Source organism: Marmota monax, unplaced genomic scaffold (genome assembly GCF_021218885.2).
Source record: "Marmota monax isolate L192 unplaced genomic scaffold, Marmota_monax_Labrador192_F-V1.1 WCK01_AAM20220418_F8-fsc00050, whole genome shotgun sequence".
In the NCBI taxonomy this organism is placed as follows: domain Eukaryota; kingdom Metazoa; phylum Chordata; class Mammalia; order Rodentia; family Sciuridae; genus Marmota; species Marmota monax.
In genome coordinates this window covers 6,515,039-6,528,004 of record NW_026694552.1, presented here as the reverse complement: position 1 = coordinate 6,528,004, position 12,966 = coordinate 6,515,039, and the positions used below count along the sequence as shown (strand labels likewise).

The window sequence follows — 12,966 nt, the reverse complement described above, 5'->3', positions numbered from 1 at the left end:
TCTCTGCCCTGCCTTCCACCCCTTTTACCCATGGGGGTTGGAGGCTGCAGGCCACAGAGGATGGGACAGTAATTTCTAGCACTGTTAGTTTATAGCCTGGAGACAGAAGTAGTCTCCCCTTTTAAGATCTGACAGGACACCTCATTTGGCCAGTGGATATCCATCACTGGGACAAAGCAGTTCCTGCTTTAATGTTATCCCATCAAACTAAATGCATGGGGAGACTGGCAGAATAAACAACTGTACCCAGAAAAGAAAAAGAAACTAAGGCCAACCTGTGTTTTGTAGACAGCCTCTGCAAAAGGATCTTCAAGGAAGCCTAAAAAAGAACCTAAAGGGCCTCCTCCATTGCATATCAATATGTCCAATATAAGAAAAAGACCCAAAAGGAGCCTCTGGGTATAAGTGATAGTGGAGAACTCAAAGTTGATGGCATCATGATAATGACAAGGCAGACAGGTCAGGCTAAAAAATATCCTGTGCTCCAACCCCTTACATGCAATCTGGGAGAGAAAATGTTAAGGCACAGTTTTTACATATGCTGTAATGTACAACCCTCTCCTGGAATGAAAAAGATAACATTTATAAGGATTATTTCAGAGTATTAATTTAAGAAAGGTCTGAAACTAGAAAAGATAAAACAAAGTTATAGGTATGGAAATATTTTAGTATGGAAAATTTGAAGGTAAAATAAATGTTTCTGGGTGAGAAAGTATTTTGTCTGGTAAAATAATATTCTTGTGCTAAAGCCCAAAATGAAAGAGGGCAAATCTAAGGATGTTAACAAGTTGTGCATGTAAGTCACAGAAGATTTGCTCAAGATAAATCTCAAAAAGTTTGTGTTTGTGATCAAATTGGCTATAATGAGCACAAAGTTATTTGAACTTTAATAGGAAGCAAAGTCTGAAACCCTGATCAGCTCTTATTTATCAAGATAATTTTCTTGGGCTGGGGTTGTAGCTCAGCGGTAGAGTGCACGCCTAGCACGTGCAAGGCCCTGGGTTTGATCCTCAGCACCACATAAAAACAAGTAAATAAAATAAAGACATTGTGTCCAACTACACCTAAAAAAATAAATATTTTTTAAAAAAGGATAATTTTCTTGTATTTGTTAGGTTTTATTACTTGGGGAAACTGTCTTAAAGGAATTAGAGTTTGCACCTGTTTTAAAGTCTTAAATGATTACTTTGAACTGGTTAAACAAACAACTCTTCAGCACCACATAAAAATAAATAAATAAAATAAAAGGTATTGTGTCCAATTACAACTAAAAAAATATTTAAAAAAGCAATTCTTACTTAGGTTATAACAATACAGTTGACACCCTAAATATATGTGACTAGTTATACGTATGCATCTGAGAAGTATATCTGTCTAAGTCTTGGCTAAGTGTTATGTAAAAGTTTATAAAATAAAATTTATGTAGGTTTTCCAGCAAGATAATCAATGAGTGCTCTCTTTATACATTATATGTGTCTTAGAAGGGCCATATTCATTTGAAGGACTTGTCTTATATCTGTTTGCTTTGACTAAGTCAATTTCTGATAATTAACACTGTTTCCTAAGTGTATATAAGGCTATCTTTTGATTTTTGCTAACCCATGCAGACCTGTGATTATAGATTCTAAATTGTACTTTAAAAGTTAAACTTAGTTAAATGTAGAGCTTATGAGAGCACTTTGCCAACTAAAATTATCTGCAGCAATAATCTCGGGTTTATATAGAAATAACAAATTAGGTTGGTATTTATTCAAGTCATTTGATGTTTTACAGCTGGATAAAGTAACCTGTTGTCAATAAGTTAAAAAAATTCAGTTGAGGGCTGGGGTTGTGGCTCAGTAGTAGAGCACTTGCCTAGCATGTGTGAGGCACTGGGTTGGATCCTCAGCACCACATAAAAATGAATAAACAAAATAAAGGTATTATGTCCATCTACAACTAAAATGAATGAATGAATGAATAAATAAATAAATAAAAATTCACTTGAAAACAACATCAACAAGGGGTGGGGGTGGTAGAAAGTTTGTCTAGCACGTGTGAGGGTTCGATCCTCATTCGATCCTCAGCACCACATGAAAATAAATAAAACAACTAAAAATATTTTTTAAAAATCACCAACAATCACCAACAGATTAGAATGCACAGAAAATAGAACATCAGCCCTTGAATACAGAGCCTCAGGCCTGCAAGACAGGATATATCAATTGAGTACATGGAATACACTAAAGGGGAAAAATAATAGAACATGATCAGAATAAACAGGAAATCTGGGACAACATTAAAAGACCAAACCTGAGAATCACTGTCTTACATACACTCACAGGCTGAAGGTAAAAGTATAGAAAAAAGTATCTAAGACAAATTAAATTCAAAATCAAGCTGGAATAGCTATACGTGAATATGACAAAGCTGATTTCAAGCAAAAAATAATCAAAAGAGACAAAGAAAGCCATCGCATCCTGGTAAAGGGAACAATCCATGAAGAAGATATAATGATAGTGAATCCCTATGTCCCAAATGTCAGCACACCCAGTTACATTAATAAAAATAATCACTGATATTAAACCTCACGTAGATCCCAATACAATAATACTGAATATTTAAACATACTCTTATCACCAATAGATTATCAAAGTATACAATTAATAAAAACATATTCAACTTAAATAAAACTATGAATCAAATGAACATCTACAGAATATTTCACCCCAAAGCAGCTGAATTCACTTTCTCCTCAGCAGGACATGGAACTTTTCCAAAACAGGCCATATTCTAGGTCACAAGATAAGTCTTAGCAAATACAAAAAGATCATGCATTCTATCGAAACATAATGGAATGAAACTAGAAATTGACAGCAAGAAAATAATAGAAACCACATAAACACATTAAGATTAAACATTACTCTTTTAAACGAAGAATAGATCAAAGAAGAAATGAGAGGGGGAATCAACAAATTCTTAGAAACAAATAAAAACAAAGATAAACCATATCAAAATATTTGCAATACTATGAAATCTGCACTAAGAGGAAAATTCATTGCATTGAGTGCCTACATCAAAAAATGGAGAGATCCTAAGTAAATAAGCTTTGACCCACCTCAAACCCTTATAAGAAAAACAAAATAAATCCAAAATAAGTAGAAGACAAGAAATAATAAGAATCAGAGCCAACATTAATGAAATTGAAAATAAAAAAATAAACAGGTTTAGGCTGGGGTTGCAGCTCACTGGTAGCGCACTTGCCTAGCACCTGTGAGGCACTAGGTTAGATTCGCAGCACCACATATAAATAAATAAAATAAAGATCCATTGACAACTAAAAAAATATTTTTAAAAATACACAGGATCAATGCAACAAAGAGTTGATCCTTTGAAAAGAACTTATTTTGAAAATTTATACTCCAATGAATGCAAAATCTAGAAGTCATTGACAGATTTCTAGACACATATGACTTGCCCAAAGTAAACCAGGAAGATACAGAAAACCTAAACCGTCCAATATGAAGTAATGAAATTGAAACAGCAATTAAAAGCCTACCAACAAAGAAAAGCCCAGGACCAGATGGATTCTCAGCAGTGTTTTACCCACACCCACCAAAATGGTTAATATGAAAAACACTGATATTACCAAATGATTATAAGGATGTTGGTGAAATAGTAAAATAGTATAAAAAGGTATAGAAGTTTCTCAAAAAAGTAAACATACATTTTTGTCCTACAATTCCATTCCTAGGTATCTCCCAAGAAAAATGAAAACATATGTCCTCAAAGAGAATTATACAAAAAAAGTATATAGTAGATTTATCCATAATAACCCAAAAGTAAAAAAACAACCTAGGTATCCATCAACATAAGAATATATAAAGATGGCAGCTCAGAGGAATCCACAGTGTTGCAGCAGCTCTCCAAGAGTGAATTAAATTAGTAGTTCTGCAGTGACAAACTGCGGTAAGAAAACAAGGAAAAACAGGGAGGCAACTCAATGAGCTAGTATCTAGAAGAAACCCCAAAATTTTGGGTCCTAGAATAGAAAAAGAATTAATAAAGGCACATATGGTGGCAGTGTGGGGTATGCTTTAGCTCAGTGGGCAGGGAAAGCACTCCTCTATCTAGATGAAAGACACTTTCCCATCAAACTTTATAAAAACAGACAATAATCAACATATCCTCAAGAGGAACAGATAACAAACTCAGGAAAGCTGGGATGTGCCTACCATGGGGAAAGCGCAGGAGTCCCTACCTAGAGAGAGAATGAGTAATTCCCAGCAGAGGTATTTGAATCTCCCTAACATAGGTTGTCAGACCAGGGAAAGCACTGATAACCTGAAGATACTCACTGAGCAGACATGGAATTCCTGCAGTATACCATCAATTTTCAAGAATCCACAAGACACTAATTAAAAAAATTATATATATATATATATATATATATATATATATATATATATATATATCAGAAAGGTCAGTAGTGTAGATGGAAGGGAATAGGGGAAGGAGGGGGAGAGAAAGGGAAGTCCCAACATCCCTTTCTAGGGCATGCTTCCAATGACCTAACTTTCTTCCACTAGGACCCACCTCCTCTAAGTTCCACCACCTCCCAATAGGGCCACAGGCTGGCAACATATGAGCCCTGGGGCTGGGGTTGTGGCTCAGTGGTAGAGCACTTGCCTACTATGTATGAGGCACTGGGTTGATTCTCAGTACTGCATATAAATAAATAAATAGATAGATAGATAGATAGATATCCATCAACAACTAAAAAACTTTTTTTTAAAAAAAGGAGTTTTTTAAAAAAACACATGAGCCCTTAGAAGATGTTCCAGATCCAAACCATAGGAACTTCACTCCCTACCCAGTTTAGGTGTCATAGCACTTCAACTACTCTTTTGTTAGGAGTTTCACTGCTCTTACCATTTTTCCTCTACCATTTATTAAGCAATTACTACTATGGGCCAATCTACAGACATCATCTCTGCTACTCCTCACAAAATCCATACATGGTAAATATCATTGATCATTTTTACAAATAAGTAAAAGTACTTAAAGAAATGAGGTATCTTACAAAAGGTGACACTGCTAGACAGTGGTGGAGTAGGGTACAATTGAAAAATGTAGGAGAGGAAAGCAGACAAATGTGAAGTAAGAATTAGTAGATGTGTGACTTTACAGGCTGGATCCAGTTGACTTTGACTGAGGATGCACAACTAGGAGTGCCTAGAATAAACCAAAAACAAATCAATTCAATATCTTCTCTCAGAATAAAATGTTTACCTTAACTTCTTTGGAAATATACATATTGTATATTTTATATATGTATATTTATTTTCAATCAGTCCTCCTTATCAGTAGGCTCCATGTCTGTGCATCCAACTAAAAAAGGATTGAAACTATTCTTTTAAAAACCTGTACTGGGGGACTGGGGTTGTGACTCAGTGGTAGAGCACTTGCCTAGCATGTGTGAGGTACTGGGTTTGATTCTCAGCACCACATAAAAATAAATGAATAAAATAAAGGTCCATTGACAACTAAAAAATTCTTTTTTAAAAACCTTTACTGGGACAGGGGATGTAACTCAGTGGTAGAGCATTTACCTAGCACATGTTAGGCACTGAATTTAATCCCCAGAAGCCAAGGTGGGGAACCTGTATCTGAACTTCCTAAAGGTTCCACCACCTCCTAATATTACCACAGGCCAGCAACCAAAGCCTTTCACACATGAACCCTCAGGGGTCATTCCATAGCAGCTTCACTCCCTATCCAGTCTGGTGCCAAGGTGCATCATTTCAATATCTCTTCAAACACTCTCTTGTTAACAGCTTCACTTTTCTTTTCCTTGCATTATTGCTTCAACAATAGAGCATAAAACCTATTTACATAGCATTTACATTGCATTAGGCACTGTAAGTAATGTAGAGATGATTTATGGTACACGGGAGGATATTACAGGTTACATGAAAATTGAACACCATTTGATTGTATAAGGGACTTGTACATCTGATAATTTTTGTATGCACTAGGGTCCCTGGAGCCAATTCTCCTAGGATACCTACAGACCACTGTGTGTGTGTGTGTGTGTGTGTGTATTTCTAGGTATACTGCTATTTTCCATGTGCTGGGAATTTATTATAGTCATATTTATACTTTTAGCTGTCCCATGAGCTACTATCCCATTTTATAAGAGGAAAGTGAGGCATGGGAAGATTAAGAAAACTACTTAAGGTTAAACACAGTTCATGGTAAAGATGGGATCAGAATCCAAGTCTGCTGTCTCCTAGACACCCAACAAAGTCCCAAACTTAGATTCCTACTTCCCAAATTACCCACTGACTGTCCAAGAATTGTGGGTAGGGGTACCCTAAGGAAGCACTGAAAATCTTTGTTCCAACCTTACTTAACAAAGAGCTGAGAAGTAAACCTTGAGACTAGTGAGTTCCCAAGACCCCCTCTGAGAGGGTCTTGCATACAATGTATCACAATCAGCTTTCTGCAAACTTACTCTGGGGAGTGCTCATGTTTTTTTTTAACCTCTCCCCTCATTCTGAGGGCACTATGTCCCACAGGAGCAGCACACCTATCACAGCAACCCAACAGGCCCACAGAAAGATTAGAGAACGGCTCAGTCAAGTTTCATTTCTGCTCTCACGAAATCAAAACAGTCAATGACAAGTATCAAAGTAACCTATTTGGATCTGCTATTTTTGGATCTGCTATTCCCCTTTAAACCATAATCTGGAGTCAAATGGTCATGCAGGGGCCCAGGAATCCATATGCAAATTGAAGACTTTTTTTTTTTTACTAGATGGTTAAGAGTTTTCCCCAGATTTCCAAGGGGTCCATGCCCACCCTTTCACACACCCCCAACCCCCGAAAACACAAACCATTGAGAATCCTGTCTTCAAGTTCTGTCAGCCAGAGGTTTTGTGACATCTTTACCTGAGTCGCGCGTGGGCGCACAAGCAGTGTCAGTCCCTGCTCCCTCGGTGGGTCAGCTTTCCTTTTGGTTCTCAACTCTATCCCCCATGAACGCCTACACACCCGCACCCCAAGTACGCGGCACCCCCACGCACTCCACACATGCATATAAATCACCTCACACAGTTCCATACACATACACACCTCCAGAGGCGTCACAAGAAATCCCAACACACACCCCTCCATGCAGGAACATAACAAGATTTATCTTATGCACACCCCCTACACCCGCACCTGAATAATCACCATACGCCCCCACACATTTCCACACATACATACATATCCCTGCACTCAGGCGCCTCCACACTCATACACATCCCTTCGCACACATGCATTCCCAGCTCACCATAGGCTCACTTGCACACGCCCCCATTCCCACCAGCATCCTCAAGACCTTTTCCCTCAACTTCCTTGCAATGGCTGGTTTCTGGAGCCGACCCGTCCCGCCCTCCAGCTTCCACAATGGTGAGGTCCCTCCCTAGCCGCTGAGTTCATCCCACCCAAACCCACCGCAGTTCCGCAGGCCTGTGGGACTGGACTGCCGCTACACTCCAGTCCCAGTAGACAGGGTGGTGGGCACTGCACCTTCCACAGCCAGCCACCAGGTTTTCAGACCACAGGAACTTCAGGGACGTCAGCAGAACTGCCTAAGGGAACTTCCCCTATTTTGGTCCTTCAGAATCCAGGTGCGGGAAGTTGTTTCCCATCCTCGCGGCAGAAAGCACTTACCTGGTTCCCAAAGCAGCTTGCCCTTCTTTACTTCCTGTTAGTGGGGAAGGGATTCCAAGAGACAACCAAAGTCTTTGGGGCCGGGAAGGGGAAATGACTCTTGGAGGAGGCGGCCCAGAGGGAGGGACCGGCCTGGAAGGGGGTGGGGCACTGGGGAGCAGGAGCGAAAGGAGAGGAAAATGCGCGTGGAGAAACTGCTCCAGAGGAGAGATTTTGAGGATGTCTAGAGAAATCTTGGAAATCCCTCCTGGTCAACACTGACCCCAGAAGCTACTGGGCTAGATGATTTTCTTCTTAAACTTGATACCCCATGCCAAAGGCAATCATGGCTAACACCCTTGCCTGCAGTTGCCAGGTGTCTTTCTGCGCGTCTAGGCACAGGATGCAGGGATTAACTATTCTTGTTCTAGGGAGGTAATAATAGTCTTTATTACATGTGCTTGCTGAATGGATTAAATGAATCACTGCATCCCAAGAGCTTAGCATACTATCAGGCACAGTATAAGCAATCAATTAGTGATAGCTCTTATGATTAGAAAAGTGCTTATTCGTTGATCTCTGCCTCATTGGATTATGAGTTTTATCAGGGCAGGGACTATGTAGCCATATTTATTACTGAATTCCAGCACCTAACACAAAGGGACTATGGACAAATAATTTGTTGAATGAATCAATAAATAGATAGTTGAATGATAATTTGGGCTAATGGCTAGACCAAGACCCTCTTTCTCAGTCAGATAAGGTGTGTATTTGTGGAAGTTTGGTGGAGGGGTAGGAGAAAGGCAATGATTGGGAAGGTGGTGTAAAGGACCCTGTCGGTTGCTATATCAAACGGCCTGTTCTACTCTTGGAATATGGAATATCTTTAGCAATTTCCTACACACACACATGGAAGATTGTGAAAGCTGAAATTGAGACATGGCTATCTAGAGCAGTATTTGCATCTTGTACTATCAATGAGTAAAGCAGGATAAGGGGAAAGGTCTGAAGTGAAAAACTAAAACTAAAGGTGCAAATATAAGTGGGAGAGATTGAAGTTCCAAGTGAGGTGAAGTGGGTATGGGGGAGGATAGTCACTTCAAAAGTGAATCCCCCATACCCACTAAAGTAAAGCTATGTCATCTGCCTCTTTGTTGTAGTCATTAGGATTCCCTGTGATCTATCTTAATGTCCCAACATTCTTGGGTAGGTATACAGATTGGGCTTCTATCACTACATTCACTAAATTTTCATTCATGGAAATCCAGTTAGGGCTAGCAGAGACCTTGTAAATTACCCATATACTTCAATTGATCATTTAAAAAACTTAAGCTAACCCCAAACAAGGGAGGCTAGGGAGGGGAATAATAGAAATCCATTGGATTAAACAAAGGGGAATGAAGGGAAGGGAGGGGAAGAGGAATAAGAAAGACAGTAGAATTAACTGGCCATAATTTTCCTAGCCTTGTGTTTGTTTACATGACCAGGGTAACTCCAAATCATGTACAACCACAAGAGTGGGAACCTAAATAAAGTAAGTCATACTTTATGTATGTATAATCCGCCAAAATAAATTCTACTGTCATGTATAACTGAAATTTTTTAAAAATTAATTTAAAAAATAAGGACTAGAGGTAGCAAAGGTTTTGGGCCTTGGGATTCTCTGGCCTTCGTACTGAATATTGCGAGACCTGTATTTTTTTATTCTCCCATTATTCCTTTAATCCCTGAACCATGTCCACCCTCTATATCAAAGAAGCTAAGAAGAAGGGAAGGACATAAACGGAAGGTCACCAGAAGGGACGGAGAAAGGAGGTTTCTCACTAGACCCTGACTTACTTCCTTTTGCTTTCCCCCACCCCCAGGAAAGTTATTTGGAACTTCGGGAAGCCTCTGTAGAAGGACTTTACTCTGGCACTTTGGAGATGTTACACTATTCATATAGGTTTGGCAGACAAAGGCTTGAACCACACAACTAGTCTTGTCAGAGTGCCTGTGATCCTTTCCCAGAGCACAAGAGTATGGCTAGCCTGAGAGGAGATGCTTCAAAGCCATCACCACTTGTCTCCTTATCTCCCCTGGGAGGCTGTGTGAGTCAGTTTTTCATCACCTCCCAACATCTAGGTTCTGATGAGGTACAAGGCTTCCTGACCCATTTTCCTCAGAACAGGACTACAAAATATATAGCCATTTAGCTGCAGTATAGAATTGCCTTCTCAGCATGGGATGTATCCCACACTTCACATGGTAGTCCTCTGGCCCCAAAGTCATCCTTTTTTGTGTTTGAGAGAAGCACCCAGAGGAACTGGAACTTCTGGTGCTTTCTGTTTCCCTATGTTAACAACCATCTGTTAATAATAAATGCAACGAATCTAAAAGTGATTCATTTTATCTTTACTTGTTGAATCAGCCAGGCCTTGAATTTGGCCTTGCCTTATGTGCCTGATAGTTGCTTGCTGTGAATTTCACATTCTAGTATAGCACCCTCCTTTGTTACAAAGGGAGTTGAGCTGGACAAAAAGGTGTAGCTCATAATGGCTTTTCCTCCCCCTGTACATCAAAGGGAAAATCAGTCCATTTTCTGGGACTTTCAATTTGTCTGGAGGAGTAACAGATTCTCTTTGCATTCTCTATATGAGGCCAACCTTACAGAAAGTAGAGTTGGCATCTATATTCCAGTATTTGAAGGATTCTTCTTGGCTCACAATATGTTCCCTACAAGTCTTCCAATACATTGTCTGTTGACCCTTATAAACCTGAAAGCTCAGAGCTTGCCCTCCCCACCTTGTTACCCCTAGATGACAATGAAAGTGTGTTTCTAAAAGGTCCTTGTTAACATTTATGAAAAGGAAGAGGTAGAGTAAGTAGTTGGTAAGGGTATGTATTTTGCCCACACTTCTTCATTAGCACATTATTGATGACTAATTCATATATTCTTCTAACTGTTCTCTTTGAAGAAGCCTGGCCCTAAAGAATAACCAAAATACACGTTTATAGGAATGCTGAGTCAGGAGTACAAGGCAGGGGGGAATTATATAAGTGGTGATGGCGAGTCCTGCTTGTTAGTCTGCTGATCAGGTTCTGTTTCTATTTTACGAGCATTTACTAAAAATTTACTAGGAACAAGTCTCCATAGTAGGTACTAGTAAGAGCTTCCACTTTTGTCCCTATGTCTCCATTAAATGCTCCCTTTCTCAATTATCAATAACTCACTGAGTTCAGACACCTAACACTATTTGAGAATTATTGACTTGGGTGCTCTAATAAGAGTATTCACAATATTTTTCATCTTAGGATACCCTCACTGAAATGAAGAGTGCTAGGAACATAATGAGTGGTCAATAAATGCTTCTTGAATCAGGCCAGATAAGTCACAACTATAATTTGTGCATTGTGCCCTGCAATTATAAGATCACTTCCTTCTCCACTCCTGCAAATTCACAGTGGAGGACTCATTCTCATTAACTATCATGCTATATACATCCCCCTATATCTACAGAACTTTCTTGATCTCTGTTACTCCTAACATTTGTAACTGAGACCCCCTCATCCCCACCTATGGGCTCTGCTTCACTGAGATTCTGGGGCCAACTCTTTTCCTACATAGCATATAAGATTCCTGTCTTTGTTCTGGCACATTGAACAGAGATGGTCTTTCCAAACATCACATCACGCATTCATAGACAAAAAAAATACACCTGAAAACCTTGGCTGTTATTATGGTTCATGAAAGGAAAGTGACCATAACACTCGGAGCACCAAGAGATCTTTATTACAGCAGTGCAACAGAGGAGAAAAGAGAGAAAGAGGAGAGAGAGAGAGAGAAAGAGAGAGAGAGAGAGCAAGAGAGAGACAGAGAAAGCAAGAGAGATAGCAAGAGAGAGAGCAAGAGAGACAGAGAGAGCAAGAGAGAGGGGCCCGGCAGGAGGGAGTTTTTATAGCCCAAATCTAATGGGGTCTCTGGGTCTCCAAGCTGCCTTGTTGGCACAAGGGGGTTAAGTGCTCAGCCTTGAGCGGGGGCTTGGGCGTTTGGGCTTGAAGCAAACAGGTGATAAAGAACCAGACAGAGGGTTTGAGTGGTCAGGTCATCCTGCAGCTAACTTTGTTTGGCATGCCCTACAGACAACTTACTCAGCCTGTCCTGCACCTAACAGTTCAGATGTTAGGTGTCCCCCCAAATGCTTATGTGTGAGACAATACAAGAAGGTTCAGAGGACAAGTGATTGGGTTGTAAACATCTTAACGCAATCAGTGAATTAATCCCCTGGTAGCGATGAACTGAGTGGTAACTGAAGTGGTAATGAGTGACTGGAGGATGCAGGAATTGGGGCGTGGCTTTGGGTATATATTTGTATCTAGAAAGTGGAGTTTCTCTCTCCACTTCCTGATTATCGTGATGTGAGCTGCCTCCCTCTGCCACACTCTTTCACCATGATGTTCACCCTCACCTGGAGTCCCTAGGAATGGAGTTGGACTTCTATGGACTGAAATCTCTGTAATCATGAGCCCTAAATAAACAGTTCTTTCTCTACAATTGTTCTAGTAGGGTTCTTTAGTCATAGCAGCTAAAAAGCTGACTAAAACAGCTGTGGACAATAGCCTCATATCTGGCATTTCTCCAGATTACCAATTAGACCAATTATTCCCTAATACTCCAAATTCTTGTCTCCTTTATGTTTTTTTTTTTTCCTTTATGTTTTAATCCTCTTACCTTTGGGCTATACTTCTGTAGGCCCTTGGTCTGACCTCCTTTCAAGTCACTACTCTAACTGCCTACTTGACTGCCCTGTTTGCTTCACATTGCATGGCCTTTTAGTCTCAGGGCAACATCAAATCTGATTAATTACTATGTGGCATTAAAATTTCTTTTAAATCCCAACCCTGAGGTACTGCCTACCATTCCTAGGCTCCTCCTATAAAGCAATTATTTAACAGTAAGTTAGCTCACTGGCTTCTGGTCCTACTCTGACCTTAACCAATGAGTTCTGGCACTAGGGACTTACTTGTTCTCCCTTAGTTCCTAACTTCCATTCCAGTTCCTGAAACTGGATGTGTCATATTTCTTTGGACTTTATATCTTCATTTCCTTGGAGTTGACTGTAAATAGCTCCTAAAATAAAAGTCTTCATTATTGGATCCTGAGTTCCAGACCTCCTAGACCCCTCTCTGCACAGATCTCTACATATTATGAGTGTTTTCCCCCAAGTCACTTACCCAATTCCAGTAACCCATAATTGTTCATTTAGTCCTCCCCCAATTAAATTCCAGTGACAGACAGCCAAGAAC

The 12,966-nt window shown here is 39.8% G+C and overlaps 1 protein-coding gene across 1 annotated transcript in view; it reads right to left on the bottom strand.

The window, feature by feature from the left end:
• Positions 1–7,827, bottom strand: part of LOC124076733 (NACHT, LRR and PYD domains-containing protein 12-like) — a 49,806-nt gene extending 41,979 nt beyond the window's left edge. The window contains 1 exon segment of the mRNA XM_046420811.2: positions 7,702–7,827. The gene's annotated coding sequence lies outside the window, so the exon portion shown is untranslated.
• Between the last annotated feature and the right edge of the window lie 5,139 nt (positions 7,828–12,966).